Here is a 20,994-nt window from a genome sequence, read left to right as displayed (position 1 = left end):
CTCTGTATGGTGAGTCTGTGGGTCTCTGTGTGGTGAGTCTATGGGTCTCTGTGTGATGAGGCTGTGGGTCTCTGTGTGGTGAGTCTATGGGTACAGACACGGCCATCGTGAACCCCTCTGGGCCAAGCGGTGAACTTCACGCCTTAATTGGGAGGCAGAGTCACATGGTTCCGTGGGAGATGGAATCGCCGAGTAATTTGACCTCAGCAGAGCGTGACGGCCCCCACCCCCACAGCCCCCCCCCCACAGCCCCCCCGCCCCCTCGATCGCCCGCTGGTCCCCAACCCTTCCCCCGAACTCCTGATGGTGCCGACTGTGATTCTGCTGATGCTGAAACTGATGATGCTAATGATGATGAAGCTGATGATGATGATGCTGATGAGTGAGCATATTCCTGATGGTGCCGACTGTGATTCTGCCGATGATGAAACTGATGATGCTAATGATGATGATGATGCTGAGTGAATATATTCATGATGATGGTTATGACGCTGTTGATGATGCTGCTGCTGCTGATGGACTGAGTATTTTTTTTGTACGCAGCATGGACGGATTTCATTGTTTATGTACGTGATGTTTAGATTTGTGTACAATTAATTGTAGGTGTATCTTGTAATTGTGTTGTTTGTTGCGGTTGCACCCAAATCAAGAGCCGAATGGCTCACAGGGTAAATCCTCATAAATTAAACTGAAAGACTGAAAACTGAATATAAATTATGATACTGCTGCTGATTATGAAGTGAGTATTTTCATCATGATGATGCTGCTGATGACGGAGTGAGTATATTCATGATGATGATGCTGCTGCTGATGATGATGGAGTGAGTATATTCATGATGATGATGCTGCTGCTGATGATGATGATGATGGAGTGAGTATTTTCATGATGATGATGCTGCTGCTGATGATGATGGAGTGAGTATATTCATGATGATGATGATGCTGCTGCTGATGATGGAGTGACTATATTCATGATGATGATGCTGCTGATGATGATGGAGTGAGTATATTCATGATGATGATGATGCTGCTGATGATGATGGAGTGACTATATTCATGATGATGATGCTGCTGATGATGATGGAGTGAGTATATTCATGATGATGATGATGATGCTGATGATGATGGAGTGAGTATATTCATGATGATGATGATGATGCTGATGATGATGATGGAGTGAGTATTTTCATGATGATGATGCTGCTGCTGCTGATGATGATGGAGTGAGTATATTCATTATGATGATGATGATGATGCTGCTGCTGCTGATGATGGAGTGACTATATTCATGATGATGATGCTGCTGCTGATGATGATGGAGTGAGTATATTCATGATGATGCCGAAGTAGCTGATTACGAGTGAATGTTTGAGTGATTGTGATGATGATAAACGTACCCGAGGTCCAGACTCCCCTTGGTCGCCCTGTGAGACAGACACACACACACACGTGACCACCATGCATAACAGGTGCTATAAGCTTTGGCGAGAATGAAGAAAAATGCACGGTTGTACTGTCCTTCTATGCCGCCGCCCCGACCCGCATCTATGCTCCCCGAGGTGAAGTATGGTCATGTCACCGACTCACCTTGTACCCTCTCTCTCCTCTGGGACCCTGCACACACACACACAAAGACAAAGATCCCCCGTGTAGCCATTAGCAGGCTGTTGGGGAAAGTGCTGTTAGCGAGCAGCTACTAAGCCCAGGACGGCATCACGAGGGGGTGGGTGGTCAGCACCACGCCCGGCCGCCTTTGTATTCCCCAGTGTTGATGGATGTGTAGTGGGTTTCAAGGAGACACACAAACTTGAACTTGGAGACAAGACGTTTATCCTAACACCCCAACAGGGTAACTGCATAAACGTACGGGATAACGACGTAGGTGGTTACCACCACGAGTAACTCAGACCACAATGGGGTAACTGGACCACCGGGTCAGTCAGTGACGCACTGCCTGACCCACGAAGACGAGCGAAGAGATGTTGCACGGCGAGTTGATTCCAGAAGACAGCCCAGATTCGGCGCTCGGGACCTCCCTTTTATGCCCCTGAGCGTGGCCTAGGATGGAGCCAGGCCACGCTCCTCAGATGGAATCAGATCACGAATGTTATGTGCTGTGTTGAATCGAGCCTGGATCTTGAGTTTGCTCATGATCTGTGAAGGATAGGATCCCTGATATGCAATACCTTGGCATCTACAAACGAAGCTGTGTCTGCGGCAGTAGATACGTTGGGGAAACTAAGTTTACATGTCTCAGAACCGTGTTCGTGAGCATGAGGCAGATTTGAAACACGGTAGGACCAATACCTCGGCCGTGGCTGATCATTGTTTTAATGCGGTGGGCTCACGCGAAATTGATTTCTCTAAGGCGAAGGTACTTTGTAAGCCCACTGGCTATCAACAAAGGTTCGTTCATGAAGCCTTCCACATATACAGACACAATTTCAACCGAGAGGATGGGTACAAACGCAGCGATCATTGGAAGGACGTCACCAACCAGTTTAAGTCATAACTGGCCGTGATGTTCCCATCCTGACACCTTCGGATGTTAGTTTTTATTTTCCCCGTGGCTTCAGCTCTCCGATTTTACATTAACATTCTAATTTATCACATTAACATCATGCTAATCTCTCACATTAACATTATGCTAATCTCTCACATTAACAAAGCCACCTCCGCGCTCTCTAATTTCTCACATTAACATTACGCTAATCTCTCACATTAACATAGCCTCTTCCGTGCCCTCTAATTTCTCACATTAACATCATGCTAATCCCTCACATTAACATAGCCACTTCCGTGCCTTCTAATTTCTCACATTAACATCATGCTAATCTCTCACATTAACATAGCCACCTCCGTGCCCTCTAATCTCTCACATTTACATCATGCTAATCTCTCACATTAACATAGCCACCTCCACGCCCTCTAATCTCTCACATTAACATCATGCTAATCTCTAATATTAACATAGCCACCTCCGTGCCCTCTAATTTCTCACATTAACATCATGCTAATCTCTCACATTAACATAGCCACTTCCACGCCCTCTAATCTCTCACATTAACATCATGCTAATCCCTCACATTAACATAGCCACTTCCACGCCCTCTAATCTCTCACATTAACATCATGCTAATCTCTCACATTAACATAGCCACTTCCACGCCCTCTAATCTCTCACATTAACATCATGCTAATCCCTCACATTAACATCATGCTAATCTCTCACATTAACATAGCCACCTCCACGCCCTCTAATCTCTCACATTAACATCATGCTAATCCCTCACATTAACATCATGCTAATCTCTCACATTACCATAGCCACCTCCGTGCCCTCTAATCTCTCACATTAACATAGCCACCTCCACGCCCTCGTTGTGGAAGCCGCTCTCCTCTTTTACATTAACATGCTAATTTCTCACATTAACATAACTAGCCCCGCCCACTTCGTTTATGACCCTTGGGCTACACCCATTTTAAACCTCTAAAACTGTCTGCCTTAGCAGCTTCCCACCTCTTTTTTTTCCCTCCTGATGACGATCGCTTGTGTTAACCTATCGCCGTGACTTTACCAAAAGACACCAAAGATGATGCACAGTACCACGCTTCCTCCAGTAGCTAGCGCTAGACGCCGCAGTGACTCAATATACGCCACTACAGATGTACACACATCGACAAGCAGACACAGACACTCACACAGACATACAGACACACACACAGACACTCACACAGACACACATACAGACACACACACAGACACACACGTGACACTCACACACACACACAGACACACACACAGACACACAGACACACATCGACACGCAGACAGACACACACAACAGCCGTTCTTCGCGACGAAGTGGTGGTGACGTTACCAGGGCGCTTGTGCCAGGCTAGGTGCACAGACACACGCAGACACACACACAGAGACACACACACAGACACACACAGACACACATACACACACACACGTGACACTCACACAGACACACACACACGTGACACTCACACAGACACACACACAGACACACACGTGACACACACATAGACACACACAGAGACACACACACAGACACACACACAGACACTCACACAGACAAACATACAGACACACACACAAGACACTCACACAGACACACACACAGACACTCACAGAGACACACACACGTGACACACACACAGACACACACAGACACAAACACAGACACTCACACAGACACACATACACACACACACACACGTGACACTCACACAAACACTCACACAGACACATACAGAGACACTCACACAGACACACACACGTGACACTCACACAGACACACACGTGACACACACGGGACACACACAGACACACACGTGCCACTCACGAGATCTCCTTTGGGGCCCGGTTTTCCCTGGGGTAGGGGGGAGACATCAGAAGACGTGGTGATGGTGGTGGTGATGGTGGTGATGGTGGTGGTGGTAGTGATGGTGGTGATGGTGGTGATGGTGGTGGTGATGGTGGTCCTGCACAGATGCCATATTTTCTGTCCGTCTGCTACAGCAGATGTGTAGGGAATTCCAAAAAGACCTACATCTCTGCTTTATTGACCTGGTCAAGGCCTATGATACCATCAGTAGGACTGGGCTCTGGGTTGTTCTTCGTGCTTTCGGAGTCCCTGACCCTCTGCTCACGATCATTAAGGACCTTCATGATGGTGAGCGGGCCCGGGTAAAACTACGTGGCCGGGAGTCGGAGCCTTTCCCTGTACACCTTGGGGTGCGACAGGGATGTCCTTTGGCTCCCACATTATTTAACATCTATTTCGACTGCGTAGTTCGTGAAGCCTTCAATAGCTGTACCGGGGGAATTTCCATTTGGTACAGATATAATGGGAGGCTGATCGACGCCCGGGTGCGATCAAGGGATGGCTCCCTAATGGTCAACAACGTTATGTATGCCGATGATTTGGTAATAGCTGCTCATTCAGAAGAGGAGTTGGAGACGCTGCTGCTGAGACTGGAGCGTGCCACTAAGAGGTGGGGCCTTACCATCAGCCCCACCAAAACTAAGCACCTGCCTGGGTATTTTGTACCATCGGACACTCCACCCCCACAACTCCCAATTGGTGATGGGGCAGTTGTGGAGAGAGTGGAGAGTTTCCCATACCTGGGCAGTGTGCTTATGACCGGCTCCAGTTTATCAGCAGAGGTCTCACTCCGAATCAGTCGAGCGGCAATATCTTTTCATCGGTTGCGTAACGCTGTGTGGAAGCTACCTGGTCTGTCGCTCCGCACGAAGCTTCAGGTCTTCTCGGCCACGGTCATTCCCTCCCTTCTCTACGCTTGCGAAACGTGGACCCCCCTAGTGGAGCATCTTCGCCGGTTGGAAACATTTAGGCTGGCCTGCCTACGATCCATCCTGGGTTTAACCAGGCTGGATTGTGTGAGGAGCTCACAAGTCCTTGAAAGATCTGGGCAAAGTCCCATCAGTGAGCTCCTCCGGCAGGCAAGGCTGCGTTGGCTGGGTCATGTAGCCCGCATGCCCAGCAACCGCATGCCTAAACAGCTTTTGTTCGGCCGGATCGAGGGGGCTAAACGGGCGCGGCACGGGCTAGAGAAGAGATGGAGTGATGTGGTACAGGAGGACGTGGAGCTGAGTGGACTTGCCGATGACTGGTACCAGCGGTGTCAAGATCGGCCTCAGTGGAGGAGGCTCGTGAAGGACGCTACTGGGCAGTTGGAGGCAGTCGCCCTCCAACAACAACGGAGGGCGGAGGAGCGACGCTCACAACAACGAGCGGAGCGCCGGGTGGCTAAAGCACAGCAAGTTGGTACAGTAGGGGGCACAGGTGGTGCATCAGCCAGTCATCTCGGTCATCTCGGTCAGTCGACCCGTGGCACCTGGGTCTGCCCCGTGACCTCCTGCCAGCGGGCGTTCGACACTTCACGTGGCCTCAAGGTGCACATGGCCTGGCACAAGCGTCGTGGTGACGTCACCGCCACTTAGTGGCGAATGGCGGTTGTTGTTGATGGTGGTGGTGGTGATGGTGGTGATGAGGGTATGGTGGTGATGGTGGTGGTGATGTGGTGGTGGTGGTGATGGTGGTGATGGTGGTGGTGATGGTGGTGGTGGTCATGGTGGTGATGGTGGTGGTGATGGTTGTGGTGGTGGTTGTGGTGGTGATGGTTGTGGTGGTGGTCGTGATGGTGGTGGTGATGGTGGCGATGGTGGTGATGGTGATGGTGGTGATGAGGGTGATGGTGGTGATGGTGGTAGTGATGTGGTGGTGGTGATGGTGGTGATGGTGGTGGTGGTGATGGTGGTGATGGTGGTGATGGTGGTGGTGATGGTGGTGATGGTTGTGGTGGTTGTGGTGGTGGTGATGGTTGTGGTGGTGGTCGTGATGGTGGTGGTGATGGTGGCGATGGTGGTGGTGATGGTTGTGATGGTGGTGTGATGGTGGTGGTGATGGTGATGGTGGTGATGGTGGTGGTAGTTGTGGTGGTAATGGTGGTGGTGGTGGTAATGGTGGTGGTGGTAATGGTGGTGGTGGTGGTGATGATGATGGTGGTGGTGGTGGTGATAATGGTGATGATGATGGCGGGGATGATGGTGGTGCTGGTGATGATGATGGTGGTGGTGGTGATCGTGGTGGTGGTGGTGTTGATGATGGTGGTGATGGTGCTGGCGGTGATGATCATAATGCTGGTGGTGTTGATGATGTTGGTGGTGGTAATGATGGTGATGGTGGTGTTGATGATGTTGGTGGTGATGTTGATGATGGTGGTGATGGTGATGATGGTAGTGGTGATGATGGTGGTGGTGATGATGGTAGTGGTGATGGTGCTTGTGGTGGTGGTGATCATGACACTTATCCGAATGTTCTCCATCACTTACAGGTGGACCTGCAAACAACCACCACAACAACAATCAGCAACGACAACAGCCAACGGCAAATATCAACAACAGTCAATAACAATAACAACAACAACCATCAACACACAACTGCGAGTCTGTGGGTCTTTGTGGGAGTCTGTGGCTCTCTGTGATTCTATTGGTCGCTATGTGAATCTGTGGTTAAATTGGCCTGTGTGGATGTATGGGTAAAATGGCCTCTATGTGAATGGATGGGTAAGTGGGTCTCTGAGTGAGTCTGTGGGCCTGTGAGTCTCTGTGCAAGCCTATGGGGGTCTGTGGGTCTCTTGTGTGGGTCTGGGTATCTCTGTGCGAGACTGTGGGTTTTAATGCCAGTCTATGGGTCTGTGGGTCTCTGTGTGGGTCTGTGGATCTCTGTGTGGGTCTCTATGTGAATATATAGGTCTGTGGGTCTCTGTGTAAGTCTGTGGGTCTTTGTGTGTTGGTCTCTGTGTGGGTCTGTCGATCTCTGTGTGGGTCTCTATATGTGAATATAGGGATCTGTGAGTCTCTGTGGGTCTCTGTGGATCTCTGTGTGGGTCTCTATGTGAATATATGGGTCTGTGGTTCTCTATGAATTCCAGGAAGGAACCCCAGCACCGCGCAGCTGTAGAATACGAGGGGACATCACCACTCAAAACCCCGCACAGATGGTTTCACGATGCTACTTGCTGCACTGCCACGTGTTGTGCATGCGGTACCTGCTTCTCCTCTCCGCCCTCTCCTCCCCCTCTTGCCCTGGGGTCCTAGGGGGATGAAAACAAAGAGGGGATTTCAGCCATACTTCACCACGCCGGTCAACGTGCTGGTCTGGTGCAGAGCGGTAAACTGGTTCGCGTAAAAAACAAATAAAAAAAGTTTAAACTTTTTATTTTATTTTACCGGCTAAAGGCCCCACTGAGCTATGCATCACGAGTGACGTCTCAACGAAAACCACCACATTCCAAAATATACAGAAGATCGCCAGGGTCGGGATCGAGCCCACGACCTCCTGCGTACCAGGCGAGGCTGTTGACATCTCCTAGCCACTGACGGTAGCCGTGAGCGCGAATTCAACTCGGGTTGCCGAGTTCGTAGCGCGTCGCGTTGGTGAAAGGTTGTTGGGGAGCGGTGGTGCAGCGGTTAGCGCTACGCCGCCCTACGAACCTGCCGACCCGGGTTCGATTCCAGCTCACGGCCAACACCGGTGACGATAATTATCTGAACCGGTCCTGGGCCTCTCCTAGGTCAACTCAGCCTGAAATGAGTAGCCGGTGCGGAGTGTTAACATCGCCACTAGGGAGACAAAGGCGGCCGGGCGTGGTGCTGTCCACCCACTCAGCACTTGCCCCAACAGTCTGTTAAGGCTACACGGGGGATCTTTGTAACCGGTGACAGTTGTCGAAACCGGTTAGAGTAACCGTTTTTGTTAGAAACCGGTTACCGTTAAGTACAAACCGCACGGCGGCAGACCCAAGTCGCCTCGCGGTGATGCCTCAGCTGCAGGGCAAAGGCGCGGCCCTGCAAGTGCAGGGGGCCGCCTCCTCCTCCTCCTCCACACAAAGACAAAGATCCCCCGGGTAGCCTTAACAGACTGCCGGGGCAAGTGCTGTTAGCGAGCAGCATCTACCGAGGCTGGCACGGCACACGGTGCGGGTCGGGTGGCCAGCCTCACGCCCGGCCGCCTTTGTCTCTCTCGTGGCGATGTTGACTGTACACCTTGCACGAGGCACTCATTTGAGGCCGAGTCGACCTAGGGGAGGCCCAAAACCGGTTCAGAATAATTGATGAGACTTAGGCACACAGACACAGAAGTATGACGAGCAATATGGAAACCGGTTCTAACCGGTTTCTTCACGGGTTCAGAACAAAGCCGATTGATTTAAGTCGAGGAGGGATTATGAGCGAACTTAATTGCGTGTATCAGTGCGCGACCCCCCCCCCCCCTGCGCACAAACACGGGGACCCCTCCGATCACATCAAAGAGTCTCGTTCCATCACTCACGGACGGCGAGTTGACACAGCGAGGGCGTCTAAGTGTGTGCGAGTTCGTGTGAGTGTAAGTGTGAGTCCGTGTGTGTGTGAGTCTGTGTGTGTGAGTCTGTGTGTGTGTGTGAGAGTCTGTGTGTGTGTGTGTGAGTCTGTGTGTGTGTATGTGTATGAGTCTGTGAGTGTGTGTGAGTCTGTGTGTGTGTGAGTCTGTGTGTGTGAGTCTGTGTGTGTGTGAGTCTGTGTGTGTGTGTGAGTCTGTGTGTGTGTGTATGAGTCTGTGTTTGTGTGTATGTATGAGTCTGTGAGTGTGTGTGAGTCTGTGTGTGTGAGTCTGTGTGTGTGTGAGTCTGTGTGTGTGTGAGTCTGTGTGTGTGTGTGAGTCTGGGTGTGTGTGTGAGTCTGTGTGTGTGTGTGTCTGTGTGTATGTGTGACCTGGGTGTGTAGCGGTAGTGCTGCGGTGAGCGCTACGCTGCGCTACGAACCCGGCGACCCGAGTTCGACTCCCTCTGACGGCAAACACCACCGGTGACGATGATCTGAACCGGTGCTGGGCCTCTCCTAGGGCGACTCAGCCTCAACCGAGTACGTGCCTACGTTGAACTTCTTTCGCACCGTACGTAGCCAACCGTGCTAATCGGCCGTTCACGTCGTGGGGGGAGCGGTGGCGCAGTGGTTAGCGCACCGCGCTGCCAACCCGCGTGCCACCCGAGTTCGATTCCAGCTCTCGAAAATAAGTGCCTGGTCCTGTGCGTGTATACAACATCAGCCGCTGGGGAGACAAAGGCGGCCGGGCGTGGTGCTGGACACCCACCGCCCTCGTGTACGGGGCCGGCCTTAATAGGTGCTCGCAAACAGCACTTGCCCCCGAGTAGCCTGCGTGGGCTATGCGGGGGATGTTTGCCTTTGTTTGCTTTTTCCAAAAACCCCATTACTCGTGACCCCGAGCTAATGCGCAATTGCACGGTTAACATATTTCACGTTGTGTGTGTTCCACGTGTGCGCGTGTGTGTGTGTATGTGTCGACTCAGCCTGCAATAAGCACCTGGCGCGGTATGTAGTAAACACCGGCCACTGGGGGAGACAAAGGCGGCCGGGCGTGGTGCTGACCACCCCCCACCAACCCCTCGTGAACCGTGCCGGCCTTCGTCGGTGCTGCTGCTGCTGCTGTTACACAAACAGCACTTGCCCCCAACGCTCTGTTCAAGGCTACACGGGGGATCTTTGCCTTTATCTTTGTTGGCGCGCGAGTCCCCGTGTTGACCCCGCTACCACGTGACACGAGACTAATGCCCGGGTGCCCACGTGCTCGCGAGGAGCGGTGGCGCAGTGGTTGGCAACACCAGGAGCCTCGGCTCGGAGTTTTCGTCACTCAGCACCTGGGAGCGGTGCGTAATCCACATCGCCACTGGGGGAGACAAAGGCGGCCGGGCGTGGTGCTGGTAGCCACCCATCCACTCGTGTGTCGTGGGCCGGCCTTCATAGCATCGGTGCTCGCAAACAGCACTTGCCCCGGCAATCTGTTGAGGCTACACGGGGCATCTTTGTTTGTGTGTGTGCGTGCGTGCAAGTTGGCGCAGTGGGGAGCACAGGTGGTGCGTCTGCCAGTCCTCTCAGTCGGTCAACTCACGGCACCACCTGAGTATGTGCCGTGACCTCCCCCCCCCCCCCTGCCAGCCTCACACTCTTAGCAGTGACGGCCTCAAGTGCACCTAGCCTGGCACAAGCGCGCGGTGACGTCACCGCCCCTGCGCGTGTTCACGTCTTTGTCCACGTGTATGCTCGTGGGGGAGCGGTGGTGCAATGGTTGGCGCACTCAACTTTAAAAATGAGTCCCTGGGTGCGGTCCATAAACGTCAGCACAGGGGAGACAAAGGCGGTCGGGCGTGGTGCCGTTCCGGCCTTCATCGTAGCACTTGACCCAACAGTCTGTTAAAGGCTACCGCGGGGGGGGTCGTTGTATTTTATGTGTGTACGTGTCCACGTGTCTGTCTGTGAGTGTGTTAACCCCTAACCCCTGGCCCGTTGCTAATGCACGGATAATCCATTCATCACACACACAAGACAAAGATCCCCCGCGCAGCCTGTAACAGACTGCTGCTGTTCGTGAGTAGCACCTTTGCAGGCACGCACGGCGCACAAGAGGGGGGTGGTGAACACCACGCCCGACCGCCTTTGTCTCCCCTGTGCTTATATGTGCACACACCGCACCAGAAACTCATTTGAGGCTGAGTCGACCTAGGGGAAGCTCAGGGGAGCGGGTTCAGATAATCTTCCCGTGATCGGGAATCGAACTCGGGTCGCTGGATTCACAGCGCAGCACGCGAACAACTACGACCACCGCTCCAACGCTCTCTTCGTACACACACGTGTACACACACGTGTACACACACGTGTACACACACGTGTACACACACGTGTACACACACACGTGTATACACACGTGTACACACACACGTGTACACACACGTGTACACACACGTGTACACACACGTGTACACACACACGTGTATACACACGTGTACACACACACGTGCACACACACGTGTACACACACACGTGTACACACACGTGTACACACACACACGTGTATACACACGTGTACACACACACATGCACACACACACATGCACACACACACGTGCACACGTGGCTGGTGTTGGCCGTGAGCGGGAATCGGAACTCGGCCCGCCGGGTTCGTAGCGCGCAGTGCGCTAACCGCTGCGCCACCGCTCCCCGCGTACACTCGCCGAAGACGCCAATCCTCCGTGTCAGCCTTTAACAGCTCGTAGGGGGCACAACACACGAGGGGTCGGGTGGTCAACACCACGCCCAGCCGCCTTTGTCTCCCTAGTGCTGATGTGTTTTTGTATTTCTTACACACAGACTCGCACACGCGCACACGCGCACACGCGCACACACACACGTAAACAACAACAACAACCGCCATTCGCCACTAAGTGGCGGTGACGTCACCACGACACGTACACACACACACGCACACACACACACGTGTACACACACACGTACACACGCGTACACACTCACACGCGTACACACACACACGCACACACACACACGCGCACACACTCACGTGTACACACACACGTACACACGCGTACACACTCACACGCGTACACACTCACACGCGTACACACTCACACGCGTACACACACACACGTGTACACACACACGTACACATACACACACACGTGTACACACACGCACGCGCACATACACGCGAGGTGCTAATGTCGCTCATTACAGATGCTTTGGCGCATTCCCAAGCCGATCGCGTTTCAAGGTCAGCGTTTGTCTCTCTAAAATATCCGTGCGAGTGCGTGCGTGAGTGTGTGTGTGCGAGTGTGTGTGTTTTTAAATGTGGGTGAGTGTGTGCGAGTGTGTGCGCGTTTGTTTAAGTATGTGTGTGTGTGTGTTTGTTTAAGTGTGCGTGAGTGTGTGTGCTTTATTGTGTGTTGTTTAAGTGTGTGTGCGTGAGTGTGTCTTTGTTTAAGTGTGCGTGAGTGTGTGTTTGTTTAAGTGTGCGTGAGTGTGTGTTTTAAGTGTGTGTGTGTGCGTAAGTGTGTGCGTGAGTGTGTGTGTGTTTTTAAGTGTGCGTGAGTGTGTTTTTAAGTGTGCGTCAGTGTGTGTGTGTTTAAGTGTGTGTGTGTGTGCGTGAATGTGTGTGTTTTTCAGTGTGCGTGAGTGTGTGTTTTTAAGTGTGTGTGTGTGTGCGTGAGTGTGTTTTTAAGTGTGCGTGAGTGTTTTTAAGTGTGCGTAAGTGTGTGTGTGTTTGAGTGTGTGTTTTTAAGTGTGTGTGTGAATGTGCGTGTTTTTCAGTGTGCGTGAGTGTGTGTTTTTAAGTGTGTGTATGTGCGTGAGTGTGTTTTAAGTGTGCGTGAGTGTGTGTGTGTGTTTGAGTGTGTGTGTGTGCGTGAATGTGCGTGTTTATCAGTGTTCGTGAGTATGTGTGTTTTTAAGTGTGTGTGCGTGAGTGAGTTTGTGTTTGAGTGTGTGTGTGCGTTATTGTTTGTTTTTGTTCAAGTGTGCGTAAGTGTGTGTGCGTGAGTGTGTGTGTTTAATGCGTGTGTGTGTTTTTTTAAGTGTGGTTGAGTGTGTGTGTTTTTTAATTATTCGTGTTTGGTTAAGTGTGCGTAAGTGTGTGTGCCTGAATGTGTGTGCGTGAGTGTGTGAGTTTTTAAAAGTGCGTGATTGTGTGTTTTTAAATGTGCGTGAGTGTGTGTGTGTTTTTAGATGTGCGTGAGTGTGTGTGTTTGAGTGTGTGTGTTTGAGTGTGTGTGTTTTTAAGTGTGTGTGCGTTTAAGTGTGTGCGTTATTGTGTGTTTGTTTAAGTGTGCGTAAGTGTGTGTGCGTGAGAGTGTGTGTGTGTGTGTGTTTTAGCGTGTATTTTGAGCGTGTGTATGCGCCTGTGTGTGTTTGTTTTAAGTGTACGTTAGTGTATGTGCGTTTGTTTAAGCGTGTGTGCGTTTATTTAAGTGTGCTTGAGTGTGTGCGTGAGTGTGTGTGTTTGAGTGTGTGCGTTTGTTTAAGTGTGCGTGAGTCTGTTTAGGCTATATTAGGGGATCTTTGTGTATGTTTAAGTGTGCGTGCGTGAGTGTGTGTGTGTTTGTTTAAGTATCCGTAGAGTGTGTATGTGCGCGAGTGTGTGTCTGTGTTTAAGTGTGTGTGCGTGTGTGCGGAGCGTTCCGCGCAGTGGTTCGCGCTGCAATGCGCTACCGAAACCCGACAGAGACCCGACATCGATTCCTGCTCACGGCCACCACCAAAACCACCACCACCGCCTCCACCACCACTATCACCATCTCCACCATTACCTCCACCACCACCTACGCCCCCACCACATCCACCACCACCATCACCTCCACCACCACCACAATCACCACCACCACCACCTCCACCACCACCTCCACCACCAAACCGATGACGATTATCTGAACTCGGTTCTGGGCCTCCCCTAGCTCGACTCGGCCTCAAATCAGCCCCCGATGCGACGTGCATAAACACCAGCACTGGGGGAGAGACAAAGGCGGCGGGGGGGGGGGTGCGCGCGCGTGCTTCTGGTCACACCATGCCCGGCATGCACAGCGCTTGCCCCGAGAACTCTGCGCAGGCCACGTGGGGCACCGCTGTCGACGCAACTGCAGACGGCCTCTGCCTTTCAACAGCAGCCCTCTCGCCAAGGTCAAAACAAGAACCCCCCCACCTCCACGACCCCCAGTAGGTGGAGGCGGGGAGGGGGTCAGACCCCCCCCCCCCCCACCACCTCCACCACCCCCAGTAGGTGGAGGCGGGGAGGGGGTCAGAACCCCCACCACCACCACCACCACCTCCACCACCACCACCTCCACCACCCCCAGTAGGTGGAGGCGGGGAGGGGGTCAGACACCCCCCCTATCTCTCTCGCGGGGATACAGGGAGGGTAGGGGTCATTGGATCCCCCGTGTAGCCTCGGCTGTGTGGGCGAGTGGTCTGTTAGCGAGCGCCTATTAAGGGCGACACGGCGCGCCTACGATATGGGGGGGGGGGGGGGGGGTGGGGGGGTTGGTGTGGCCGAGGGGGCGATACGTGGGGGTGACACGGGAGGTCTGGCTAAGGGGGCGGGGGGGGGTCTGAGATTAACCCCTGTGACCCCCTCACCGCCCCACCCCCACCCCCCACGAGGGGTGAGGAGTGAGTGGACCGATACCTCGCCAACCCCACTTTTCTCCACTCCCCCTACACCACCCGCAACGAATCCATCCCATCTTCTTGGTTCTTTCGGTAAAGTCACGTAGAAGGGAAATAATACAATAATAAAAATAAGACTTAATAAAATGCAATTCTCACGATGTTTCGGCCACAACGCAAGCAGCCGTCCTCAGGTGAAGAACAGGGCTGTCGGAAAGACAGCGTCTGAATGAATGTCGGAAAGACAGCGTCTGAATGAACGCTGTCTTTCCGACAGACCTGTTCTTCACCTGAGGACGGCTGCTTGCGTTGTGGCCGAAACGTCGTGAGAATTGTATTTTATTATGTTTTATTTGTATTATTTTATTATGTTTTATTTTTATTATTTTATTATTTCCCTTCTACGTGACTTTACCGAAAGAACCAACAAGATGAATCCCTGCAGTCACGAAAGCTTTAAATCAGAATCCATCTCACTCATCTCGCCGAGCCAGCAGTGGATATAGCTGGGTGGTCATGGCGGTGACGATGATGACAACAACAGGGAGAGGTGCCTGCTTGTATTTACATTGAGAGAGAGAGCGCGCTAGGGACACGTGCATTGGAGAACACACTCGGGGGGTTTCGTAGTTAGAAATTAAATAAAGCAAATCAAGACGTTCATCACAGTTTCCCGATGACCACCGCTTTGTGTTGCGATTTATTTTATTTAATTTCTAACTTCGTGACTTTGCCGAAAGCACCAAAGAGTATGGATTCCTAAAGTCACCAAAGCTTCAAATCCAAGATTGACACTCGGGTTAGCTGCGTGATGACATCAATTTCCACCCATCAGTGGATGGACCACGATGATGGCGATGGTGGTTGGCGTGCTTGTGTTGACATTGAGAGGGACACGTGGGTTGGAGAACATGCGACGGCTCTTGAAGGGAGTGCTTCGTGGCCGTTATCAATTCAGGACAACCACCACCACCACCGCCGTCGTCTCGCGTGATCACCACAGTGGGTTGCTGCGGCTTTTTAAATATTGAGTGACATTATTTTGTTTTTGCCGAATTCGAAAAAAATGCCCTCTTCTTGTTCGTTTGGGTGCAGAGCCCCTGGGTGAGATGCATTGTGACATCGATGTTTATCCAGCAGTTGATAGACCATGATGACGATGATCATTACACACAGATGGACACAGGTGATGAGAGAACGCGATCAGGGTAGAGGAGACATCACCTTGACCGCTTGAGCAGGACGGGTCACGGATGATGGAGTCATTGTGTCATCCCTTCCCCCTAAAGTGAAACTAAACACTTTTTTTATTTTCAGAAGCGACCTGGTCACGAATGATAGCTCAACGAAGTGGCTTATCATCATTTATAGCAAGAAAATACTCAAAAACGCGTGACGCTGATTCTAAACATGGAGGGGGTGGGGGGGGGGTGAAAAAACCGGAGGATCCGGAGAAAACTCCACGCGACCACCACGAGGAGAGAGACGCAAACTCAAAATATACAGCAGCAGCAGCAGGCGGCAGGCTGGGGAACGAACCCACGACCTCCTGCGTACCAGGCGAGGTAGTTAACATCTCCTAGCCACCGTGATGATGATGATTATGAGAGAGAGACGCAAACTCAAAATATACAGCAGCAGGCGTCACAGGCTCGGGATCGAACCCACGACCTCATGTACACCAGGCGAGGTAGTTAACATCTCCTAGCCACCGTGCTGATGATGAGAGAGAGAGAGACACGCAAACTCCAAATATACAGCAGCAGGCGTCAGGGTCGGGGTCGACCCCACGACCTCCTGTAGACCAGGCGAGGTAGTTAACATCTCCTAGCCACCGTAATGATGATGATGAGAGAGAGACGCAAACTCAAAATATACAGCAGCAGGCGTCAGGGTCGGGATCGAACCCACGACCTCGTGTACACCAGGCGAGGTAGTTAACATCTCCTAGCCACCGTGATGATGATGATTATGAGAGAGAGACGCAAACTCAAAATATACAGCAGCAGGCGTCACTGGCTCGGGATCGAACCCACGACCTCATGTACACCAGGCGAGGTAGTTAACATCTCCTAGCCACCGTGCTGATGATGAGAGAGAGAGACACGCAAACTCCAAATATACAGCAGCAGGCGTCAGGGTCGGGGTCGACCCCACGACCTCCTGTAGACCAGGCGAGGTAGTTAACATCTCCAAGCCATCGTGACACCCCGCACCTCCGATTACCACGGTTGGCTACGTACGGTGCGAAAGAAACTCGACAGACGTACACACACAGGGACCCACAGACGCCCAGACCTAGAGACCCACAGGGGCACCCACAGGGAGGGACACCCATAGAGACACCCATAGAGACCCACAGATTAGCACGGTTGCCTACGTACGGTGCGAAAGAAAGTTCCACGTACATACATTATGTTCGAGTCTCACAGAGTCTCAAGAAAATTTTATTTCAGGAGGGTCCTGCCAAGTTTCCCCCATTAAAGGGGTTGGGGGGGGGGGTAACGCTGCTACTGCAATAAATCATCCCGTTTGAGTAATGTACAGGTACATTAGCATCACAGGAATGTGTGTGTGCGTGTGTGCAACCTCTACCTTGAGTGCGATCTCTAATTGCACCGCTCATAGGCGCTACTCGCTAACAACTCTTGCCCCATGTGTGTGTACACGTGTGTGTATATACGTGTGTGTACACCAGGTGTGTGTGTGTACACGTGTGTGTGTATATACGTGTGTGTGCACACCAGGTGTGTGTGTGTACACGTGTGTGTGTATATACGTGTGTGTGTACACATGTGTGTGTATATTCATGTGTGTGTGTGTGTACACGTGTGTGTGTACACGTGTGTGAGTACACGTGTGTGTGTGTGCACGTGTGTGTGTGTACACGTGTGTGTGTGTACGTGTGTGTGTGTGTACACGTGTGTGTGTGTGTGTACACGTGTGTGTACACGTGTGTGTGTACACGTGTGTGTGTGTGTGTGTGTGCACGTGTGTGTGTACACGTGTGTGTGTGTGTACACATGTGTGTGTGTGTACACATGTGTATGTGTGTGTACACGTGTGTGTGTGTGTACACGTGTGTGTACACGTGTGTGTGTACACGTGTGTGTGTGTACACGTGTGTGTGTACACGTGTGTGTGTGTACACGTGTGTGTGTGCACGTGTGTGTGTGTACACGTGTGTGTGTGTACACGTGTGTGTGTGTGTACACGTGTGTGTGTACACGTGTGTGTGTGTGTACACGTGTGTGTGTGTACACGTGTGTGTGTGTGCACGTGTGTGTGTGTGTACACGTGTGTGTGTGTGTGTACACGTGTGTGTGTGTACACGTGTGTGTGTGCACGTGTGTGTGTGTACACGTGTGTGTGTGTACACGTGTGTGTGTACACGTGTGTGTGTGTGTGTGTACACGTGTGTGTACACGTGTGTGTGTGCACGTGTGTGTGTGTACACGTGTGTGTGTGTACACGTGTGTGTGTGTGTGTACACGTGTGTACACGTGTGTATGTGTCTGTGTACACGTGTGTGTGTACACGTGTGTGTGTGTGTACGTGTGTGTGTGTGTGTACACGTGTGTGTGTGTGTGTACACGTGTGTGTGTGTACACGTGTGTGTGTACACGTGTGTGTGTGTGTGTACACGTGTGTGTGTGTGTACACATGTGTGTGTGTACACGTGTGTGTACACGTGTGTGTGTACACGTGTGTGTGTGTACACGTGTGTGTGTGTGTACACGTGTGTATACACGTGTGTGTGTGTACACGTGTGTGTGTGTACACGTGTGTGTGTGTACGCGTGTGTGTGTACACGTGTGTATACACGTGTGTGTGTGTGTGTACACGTGTGTGTGTACACGTGTGTGTGTGTACACGTGTGTGTGTACACGTGTGTATACACGTGTGTGTGTGTGTGTACACGTGTGTGTGTACACGTGTGTGTGTGTACACGTGTGTGTGTGTGTACACGTGTGTGTGTGTACACGTGTGTGTGTGTGTACACGTGTGTGTGTGTGTACACGTGTGTGTGTGTACACGTGTGTGTGTGTGTACACGTGTGTGTGTGTGTACACGTGTGTGTGTGTACACGTGTGTGTGTGTACACGTGCTCGGGACTCGAGTCCCTCGGGTCGCGACCTCGCAATCCCGGGCCAGGGAGCGACTCAATCACCGCTAACGACCCCCCCCCCCATTCCCCCCCCCCATTCCCCCACCCCCCTCCCCCTCTTCCCCCGCCCCCCTCCCCCAGCCCCTAATTGATGACCTCTTCCCCACTCTCCTCCTCCCTCCACGCGTCTCCTCCGCGCGCTACCTCTCCAAGTCTGTCTCTCGTCACGACACGTGCGTGTGTCCGTGTGTCTATGTGTCGTGTACCGTTGCGGCCTTCATAGGTGCTCGCTAACAGCACTTGCCCCTACAGTCTGTTAAGGCTATATGGGGGATCTTTATCTATGTGTGTGTCCGTGTCCGTGTGTGTGTGGGGGGGGGGGAGCGGCGGTGTAGTGGTTAGCGCGCTGCGCTAGAAACCTGGCGACCCGGGTTCAATTCCCGCCCAGGGACAACACCAGCGACGATTATCTGAACCGGTCGTGGGTCTCGATTCAGCCTCAAATGAGTACCTGGTGCGGTGTGTAAACATCGCCACTGGGGAGACAAAGGCGGTCGGGCGTGGTGCTAGTCACCCACCCCCTCGTGTACCGTTCCGGCCTTCATAGGTGCTCGCTAACATCACTTGCCCCTACAGTCTGTTAAGGCTATATGGGGGATATTTGTCTTTGTATATCAATGTGTCTGTATGTCTGTGGGTCTGTGGATGTACATCGATATTCCACGAAGCTTCGGGTCTTCTCGGCCACGGTCATGCCCTCCCTTCTCTAAGCTTGTGAAACGTGGACCCCTCTAATGGAACATCTGCGCCGGTTGGAGAAATTCAGGCTGGCCTGCCTACGATCCATCCTGGGTTTAACTAGGCTGGATTATGTGAGGAGCCCACGAATCATCGAAAGATCTGGACACAGTCCCATCGGTGAGCTCCTCCAGCAGGCAATGCTGCGTTGGCTGGGTCAAGTAGCCCGCATGTCCAGCCACCGCATGCCTAAACAGCTTTTGTTCGGCCGGATCGAGGGGGCTAAACGGGCGCGACACGGGCTAGAGAAGAGATGGAGTGATGTGGTACAGGAGGACGTGGAGCTGAGTGGACTTGCCGATGATTGGTACCAGCGGTGTCAAGATCGGCCTCTGTGGAGGAGGCTCGTGAAGGACGCTGCTACTGGGCAGTTGGAGGCAGTCGCCCTCCAGCAACAACGGAGGGCGGAGGAGCGACGCTCACAACAACGAGCCGGGCACATAAAGTGCAGCAAGTTGGCACAGTGGGGCGTACAGCAGCTGGTGCATCTACCGGTCCTGAGGTCTCCCGTCAGCGAAGGTTCAACACTTCACGTGGCCTCAAAGTGCACCTAGCCTGGCAGAGGCGCCGTGGTAACGCCACTGTCACTTAGCGGGTATTGGTTGGTATTGGTATATCAGTACGTGTCTGTCTCTGTGTATGTATCAGTATGTGTCTGTATGTCTACGTGTGTGTGTATCAGCATGTGTCAGTCTGTATATATGTGTGTGTGTGTATATCGGTATGTGTCGGAATGTCTGTGTGATATCGGGATGTTTTGGTATATCTACGTGTGTGTGCGTATTGGCATGTGTCAGTCTGTATATATGTGTGTGTGTATATCGGTATGTGTCGGAATGTCTGTGTGATATCGGGATGTTTTGGTATATCTACGTGTGTGTGCGTATTGGCATGTGTCGATATGTATATATGTGTGTGTGTGTATCAGTGTCGGTATGTCTACGTGTGTGTATCAGGATGAGGTGCCATCTGTTGAGGAAGTACTGAAGGCGATCCAGAGTCTGAGACCAGGAAAGGCACCGGGCAGAGATGATCTCCCAAGCGAAATGCTGAGGGAAGGTGGCGTTTGTGCGCAGACTGCCTTACATGATATCATAACAACAGTCTGGACCACTGGACGGGTTGCGCAGGATTGGAAGGATGCCCTGGTGGTCCCCCTCTTTAAGACCACACAGACTGTAACAACTACAGGGGCATCTCACTCCTCAGTGTGCCGGGAAAGGTCCTGGTAAGGATTATTCAACATCGCCTTGCTAGGCACGCTGAGGAGAGGCTTGCGGAGCCCCAATGCGGTTTCAGGAAAGGGCGGTCCTGCACAAATGCCATATTTTCTATCCGTCTGCTACAGCAGAGATTTATGGAATTCCAACAAGACCTACATCTCTGCTTTATTGACCTGGTCAAGGACTATGATACCATCAGTAGGCCTGGGCTCTGGGGTGTTCTTCATGATTTCGGAGTCCCTGACCCGCTGCTCACGATCATTAAGGACCTTCATGATGGTGAGCGAGCCCGGGTAAAACTACGT

The 20,994-nt window shown here is 52.2% G+C and overlaps 1 protein-coding gene and 1 long non-coding RNA gene across 2 annotated transcripts in view; both read right to left on the bottom strand.

The window, feature by feature from the left end:
- Window positions 1–4,400, bottom strand: part of LOC144942475 (uncharacterized) — a 34,241-nt gene extending 29,841 nt beyond the window's left edge. The window contains exons 1-3 of the mRNA XM_078869342.1: window positions 4,374–4,400; window positions 1,588–1,614; window positions 1,398–1,424 (exon numbers count right to left, since the gene is read on the bottom strand). The gene's annotated coding sequence lies outside the window, so the exon portion shown is untranslated. The remainder of the gene's footprint in view (window positions 1–1,397; window positions 1,425–1,587; window positions 1,615–4,373) is intronic.
- Window positions 4,401–7,553: 3,153 nt separating this feature from the next.
- Window positions 7,554–20,994, bottom strand: part of LOC144942561 (uncharacterized) — a 34,955-nt gene continuing 21,514 nt past the window's right edge. Inside the window, exon 3 of the long non-coding RNA XR_013639396.1 lies at window positions 7,554–7,650. This is a non-coding gene — a long non-coding RNA (uncharacterized LOC144942561). The remainder of the gene's footprint in view (window positions 7,651–20,994) is intronic.

This window comes from Lampetra fluviatilis, chromosome 27 (genome assembly GCF_964198595.1).
Source record: "Lampetra fluviatilis chromosome 27, kcLamFluv1.1, whole genome shotgun sequence".
NCBI classification, from domain to species: Eukaryota; Metazoa; Chordata; class Hyperoartia; order Petromyzontiformes; family Petromyzontidae; genus Lampetra; species Lampetra fluviatilis.
This window is presented reverse-complemented; position numbering and strand designations above follow the sequence as displayed.